At 35.9% G+C, this 7,369-nt stretch overlaps 1 pseudogene; it reads left to right on the top strand.

Annotated features, from left to right (window-relative positions):
• LOC102890361 overlaps positions 1-1,209 on the top strand; it is a 10,495-nt pseudogene extending 9,286 nt beyond the window's left edge.
• The last annotated feature ends 6,160 nt before the right edge of the window (positions 1,210-7,369 follow it).

Genomic DNA, 7,369 nt, shown 5'->3' with positions numbered 1-7,369 from the left:
TACGCAAAAAAGATGGCGGCTTGTAGAAAGAGCACAGGAGCCAGCTTGAGGAGATCCTGACACCAAAGCTGGAGTGATCTGGGGTACAAAATAGATAGTGATAGTGCTGAGTAATAACACATAGCATAAAATAAACATCCATGGGTTTTTTCTGATATAAATTTTTTGAAATAATATAATCAATAAATAAACAAAGGAAAAGGGAGAACTTTCCTTACAGTAGAATTCCAACTAATAAATGTAGAAGAAAAGAGAGATACAAAAAAATCTCCATCAGGCAAACATCACAGTAATAATTGTTTCAGAAAAGATCTATTGATAGATGCTAGAATTAGCACACAAAATTTTCAGTAGAAACAAGATTTATATAATCTCTATACGTCTGTCTCCAAATATTTCTAACTGCAAAGGAAATGATAGGAAACTTATAATGACAAAACATCAGCAGAAAACACTTTAACCAAGTAATCAAGGTCAATGTGACCAGTAACTAGGCACTGGTATCCAGGACCCTCTGACATGACACACGAAGATACAGACAGTCGGTCGCAGATGGCGCTGGATTGTGGTCGCCGTTGCCGCCATCGTGCCAGCCCCTTGGAGACCTAAGGGTCGGTGAAGGCTGATTCTCAGTGGATGAGAGGTCATCAAGGTCATTTCTGCTCCTCAAGGAGCCTGGCCTCAGTTAGCCTGCAGACTGTTGAGGTGAAGCAGGAGATGGCGTGGTCAGTGGCTCTCTTGGAAGACCTGTAGGAGAAGCCATCATAAAGGTCTCAATGAGGCAGAGTGATGCTCCAGAGTGGGTGACAAGACAACTTGGGAGCAGAATGGATCCAGCTTCATTCAACGTTACAATCAGTTATTTGATAATGACAGAACTCAACTAGACGCGATTTACATTGACGCATCACGCTTTACGTGGGAAGTACAGCGATTCCAGGGGAAAGCTGCAGTTGTGGTGAAGTTGCCTCCCACCACCCACTCGTTCTCTTGAAGAGCCTTCCATTCCAGAAAATCCAGCACAGCATCACGGCGCAGGACCATCAGCCCTGCCGTATAGCTGCATCATCAGTATGGTGGTGGGCCAGCTTAAGGTGGATGAAGACCCTATCACGGGATTGCACCAGATGTTCCTATTGAAACCAAATCAATGATGCTTCAGTTTGCATCATTGACATGTTTGGGCTTGCCCTGCACAACTTCAGCTGACCTCCTTCCAGCCAGACACTCATGCTGTTTCCTCCTCCCTCTTCTTCTCAACACTATTCACACTCCTCCAGATGCTCCAGATATCATACACAAATGAGCAGGGCCGTGGTGAGAGTGGGCGCAGTGCGCTACTGCTACTGAGATATCGGTCATGACGTTTGGACGCTAGACTAGTTGCATCTGCCAGAAGTTTGTGTTGTACCAGCGCATGCCTTGCAAAGACTTAAGTAATTCAAAAGGTTGCCTTTTTTTTTTTTTTAACTCTACTGACAAGTTGTTCTAGTAATCTAAAGAAGTGAAGGAGAAATTAGCTGCCTCACTGCCCAGATATTGATTTGTTTGGAGGTTTCAATACTTCGTGATACAGTAAAACCACAAAAGTTTTCTTAACAAAAAAGAAAAAGGAGGAGGAAGAGGAGGAGGAGGAGGAGGAGGAGGAGGAGAAGGAGAAGAAGAAGAAGAAGAATACAATTCATTCTGTGGTATTCTTTTCAAAAGTGTATAACCTCAGGCCAATCGGGAGAAAACGCCAGAAAAATCCAAATTGAGGGACATCTAACAAAATAACTGACCTAAATGATTCAAATGTGTCAAGAAAAGTAAGAGACAACTGAGAAATTACAGACAACAGGGGAATGAGGAGAAATAAAAACCAAATGCAATTTAAGGTCCTAGGAGGATTCTGGAACATTAGCAGAAAATTGATGAAATTAGAATAAGATCTTTCTAATATTTCTAACTGCAAAGGAAATGATAGGAAACTGTATTATACTAATATAAATTTCCTAGTTTTAGTAATTGTGCTATAGTTACATTAGAAGTTAACATTAGGAGAAGTCAGGTGAGGGATATAAAGAAACTCTGTATTATTTAGACATTTCTGAAAAACCAAAATGAATTCAAAATAAAAAATTTTTCTTTTAAAAGGTAAGTCCAAGCACTGCTGAGTGGACAGCTGGAATGAATTATCCAGTGTCCATTCAAGGTCATTTTTGCCTGTTTATTTTAAAATCTGGATTGAAAACTTGTCTTTGAACCACGCAGTCCTGAAGAAAATTTCCCAGTGCACAGATGGCATCCTGAATTAAGAGAACACTGAAATGTCTACGTTCTTGCAATTTCCTTTTCAGCTCTCACACCACGACCATCCACCGTTTGTTTAATTTACCATGTGCTCTGTTATCTGTCACTTCTGTAAACTGAGTTCTGTGCTCTCTGTTTTATTGGTCTTCTGATTTTACAATAGGTCAAAGAGTTAAATCTCCTTTTATGGCTTGCCTAGCAGGATACCAGTGTTTTCTTCTCTGCCGCCTAATTCCAAGCAAATCACCACAAAACAGCAATTTCCTTTCTATAAGCTGAGGCCAGTACAAAGGTAATATTTTGCTAGAATGTCAGAGATGGAAGCAGTTAAGGGGAATAAGTTGTAATGAATCAGACACTCACTTTAAAGGACTGAGAATATTTCATATCTGCAGCCTTTACATCAGAGAGCTGATTTCTCCAAGCTGCTCTCCAGATGGAAATCACCTTAGCCAAATATTTCTGACAAAATTCTGTGACACATTTGAGTGGCGAGGTAGGGGTGGGAGGGAAATGAGGAGTGAGGAATCACAGAGCAGAAGGAAGAGGAATATAAGAGTTAAGAAAACTATATCTATACAACTAACTTGCATATAGCTTTAATTTTACAAAGTACTTTTTCACTTATTATCTCATTTGATATAGCAAAACTTTAACTATGTCAGTGTTCTTATCCTTATTGTACAAATAAGAAAACTGAGACCTTGAGAAAACTTAGAGAGTCTTTAAGAGATCTGCGCAGAACAAAAAGCGAGTTAATGTGGAGTCAGGTCCAACATCTATTTCATCACAGTCTTGAATTTTTCTAACATTAACTCTTACTGTTTTCTTTCCTATAGAAGCTATATCTATCTGTCATATAATAAAATTAAGGTGCTCAAGTCCATCTCTCTTTCCAGTGAAAGCCATCTCTACTTGCCTTTCCCTCCCTCCAGGCTCAACAGCTACACCCTTGAGCTGCAGATGCCACACAGCCAGGAGCAGAGTTGAATGAAACCAGCTCTGAACCCTGGCCAAGGAGATGCAGACTGATATCAATTAACATTGCTATTGCATACAAAGATGAATTTCCAAGCCATATTATTTTTGTCAAATGAGTGCATTCCCATGAAATAAAAATATAGGGAAAGGCACCCATGTCATCCCTACTTGTACTTATATCTTGCCATTGGGTAAGGAAAAAAGAGTCCTTTGGATGAAGGTCATAAAGCTCCTGAAATGTAATGGGACCCATCCAAGTCACATCAGCATCCCCAGCTAACAGAGAAAGAGCAGGGGGAGTAAGGTGTTGGGTGTGGATCTTATTTAAGAAACAAAGGACTGAGACCCTGCAATCAAAAGAGCAAGAGCTCTGGGTTTAAAAATCTTAACTTTCAGCCACATGCTAGGATTGTCCTGGCCCCAATTCTGTCTCCTCCAAGGCTCTTTCTTCCCCCAGAAAGTTGTGCTAAGGCTTAAGTGAGATAACTTACTACACATATATGTAGTGCTTAAACTGCTAGCATATTCTTATTCTTCCTAGAGTCTATCTGCCCAAATTGTATGTTTGGTATGCATTTATGTAAATAATCAATGCCGATGTGCAGATGCAGGGAGGATTTCAAGACACGCAAAATTGAAGTCACTATTATTTCTTCCTCTTGAAGATTGTAACATCATATTTCTCAACTATAATTCTTATAGGCAAGCCAAAAGCTAAAGCAATGATTGTCTTACACATGTAGCCCAGACTGCTGCTGTTGGGCTCACTGTAAACTTATTTTAATTTGAAAGCACAGAGGAAAACAGGTGTGAAGGAAGCAGGAAGGCATGCTCTTTATGGAATTTTAAAAGTGCTGTGCTTTTGTTTCCTCTAGCAATTGTCTCTGTTTCATCTCTTCCCTCCAAATTGGGCAATCTTGAAGACTCACAATAAAGAAGCTGTTTTCCCTGTGAATACTAATGATATCTGATTGAATGTTTATCCTTGAGATAATCAGTTAATGATTTGGATTTGAAAATACATATTAAATAATTATATACTTTTCAGAGAAAGGAGCACAAAGTATGTTTGAATTTTTTATTTTAATAATTTCTAAACAAAATCAAGATGAGAAGTATTCTTTCTTCTTGATGTGATATGAAGGTTCATATATTTAGGGAGAATAGGATGGTATAGAATTTCAAACCTTGAAATCAGAAAATCTAAGAAACTGTCCATGAAATTAGCAAATGTTCTTCAGATAATACTCAACAATAGGGAGTAATAAGAAACAATCAGGCTTACTTCTTACTAACAGACCGGAAATTGGCACAACCCTCCACAAGAGCAATTTGGCAGTGTATCTCAGGCCCCTCAAAACTGTTCTTACTCTGCAGCTAGTCATTTCTATTTTAGCAAATATTCTAGGGAAATGACCTTAAATACAGGGAAGGGCTCCACAAAAATGGGGCTCATCATAGCATTCTTTATTTTAGGAAAATATTAGAAATGGCTAAGTAGCTATACGGGAGTGACATCGAAGTAGTAGAATAGGAGCTTTCCGTCATCTTACCTGCAAAGAACATAAATTTTAACAATCACCCACAGATAACAGGATTTTGTGAAAGTCTGGGAGTTCAGCAGAGAGGTTCTAGCACACTGTTGGAACAAAACAAATATCCAAATTTGCACAAATTAAAGAGAGTAAGAGGAAAAGCTTCATTTCACCCATGTCACACCATCCCAAGATGGCACAGCTCAGTGCCAAGAGAGACCTTCTCAGTATGTGATCTCTCTCAAGGGGAAAAATGAGGTCATATGAGTGAGCACCTGTTTTCACAGCTGTGCAGAACATTGCAAAGAGACTACATTACAATAATAGTAGGAGACTTCAATACTTTGCTTTTAATAATGAGTAGATCATTCAGATAGAAAATTTAAAACCTTAATAACACTATAAACCAAATAGATTTATCAGAAACATAGAGATTATTCCTTCCAAAAACAACAGAACTTATCCATCTTGAGCATATACAGAACATTCTCCAGGTAAATAATATTCTAAGTCAAAAAACAAGTCTCAGGAAATTTAAGAAAACTGAAATCATACCAAGTATCTTTTCTAATAATAACAGTTTGATATTAGAAATTAATGAGGAGGAAATTTTTTAAAAATTCACAAATATGTGAAAATTAAACAACACACTTCTGAAGAACCAGTGAGTCAAGAAAAAAATCAAAAGGAAAGAAAGAAACATATCTTGAAACACATGAAAATGGAAACACAACATATCAAAACTATGGATGCAGCAAAACCAGTTGTAAGAGAGAAGTTAAATTTATAGCAATAAACATTACATTGAGACAAAAAAAGGAACTTAAATAAAAACATTTAGATAAAAAAAAAGGAATTTAAAAAAAACCTAATTTTACATCTCAAGGAAACAAAAAAAAAAAAAGAGAAAAGAAACCCAAAGTTATTAGAGGAAGGAAAAAGTAAAGATTAGAGCAGAAATAAATGAAACAGAGACTAGAAAGACAATAGAAAAAAATCAATAAGAGGTGTTTTTTTAAAAAGGAACTAAATTGACAAACTTTTAGCTGTATTAACCAGAAAAAAAAGAGAAGAGAGTGGCTTCAAATAAACAAAATCGTAAATGAAAGAGAAGACATTACAACTGAAACCACAGAAATAAAAGGAATTAAATGACTACTATGAACAATTATATGCCCCCCCCCCAAAAAAAATCAAATAACCCAGAAGAAACGGATAAATTCTACCAACCTTTAAAGAATAATTAGTGCCAATCCTTCTCAAATTTTTTCAACAAGCTGAAGAGGAAGGAACTTTTAAACTTATTTTTAAATGCCAGCATAATCCTGTTTCTAAACTCAGGTAAGGACACTATAAGAAAATAAATCTACAGTTTAATATCCCTGATGAATATAGATGCAGAAATTCTCAATACAACACTAATAAACCGAATTCAACAGTACATTAAAAGAATCATACACACCCTGATCAATTAGGATTTATCCCTGGCATGCAAAGATGGTTCAACATATGCAAATCAATAAATGTGATATATCACATTAATGGAATAAAGAATTTTTTAAAATCAAATGATCTTCTCAACAAATGCAGAAAAGCATTTGACAAAAAATTCAACATCTTTTATAATAAAAAGCGCTCGACAAATTGGATATGGGAGCAACATACCTCAATACAATAAAGGCCATATATGACAAGGCCACAGTTAATAGCATAATCAATGGTGAAAGATTAAAAGCTTTTGTTCTAACATCAGGAACAAGACAAGGGTGCCCACTCTCACCACTTCTATTCAATATAGTACTAGAAGTCCTAGCTAAAGCAGTTAGGCAAGAAAAATAAATAAAAGACATCTAAATTGGAAAGAAATAAGTAAAACTATGTCTGTTTGCGGATAACATGATCTTATATGAAGAAAATTCTGAAGAAACCATTAAAAAAACTGTTAGAACTAACGAACAGATTCAGCAAAGTTGCAGGATACACAATCAACATGCAAAAATCAATTGTGTTTCTATATACTAACAATGAACTATATGAAAAAGAAATTTAAAAAACAATCCCATTTACAATAATCTCAAAAAGAATAAAATACCTAGAAATAAATTTAACCAAGGAAGTGAAAGATCTATACACTAAAAATTACATGATATAGATGAAAAAAATTAAAGACAAAAATAAATGAAAAATGCAAATGTCTAATTGCTAGGTTTTACACCTGAAACTAATATAATATTGTATGTCAACTGTAATTGAAAAATAAATTTAAAAAGAAAATAATAAAAAATATGCTGTTTATAGATTGAAAAAACTAATATTGTTAAAATATTAAAAGCTGACTATAGATTCGATGCAATTTCTATCAAAATTCCAATGGCAATTTTCACTGGTAAAAAAAAAAGAAAAGAATCCTAAAATGCTCATGGAACCACAAAAGATCCTGAATAGCCAGAGCAATTGAGAAAGAAGAGCAAACCTGGAGAAATCATACTTCCTGGTTATAAACTATACTTCAAACTTATAGCAATCAAAATGGTATTGTACTGGCATAAAAACAGACATTT

The sequence above is a fragment of the Pteropus alecto genome, unplaced genomic scaffold (assembly GCF_000325575.1).
Source record: "Pteropus alecto unplaced genomic scaffold, ASM32557v1 scaffold288, whole genome shotgun sequence".
Lineage (NCBI taxonomy): Eukaryota > Metazoa > Chordata > Mammalia > Chiroptera > Pteropodidae > Pteropus > Pteropus alecto.
The sequence above is the reverse complement of the archived record's forward strand: the minus strand, read 5'-3'. Positions and strand labels throughout refer to the sequence as shown.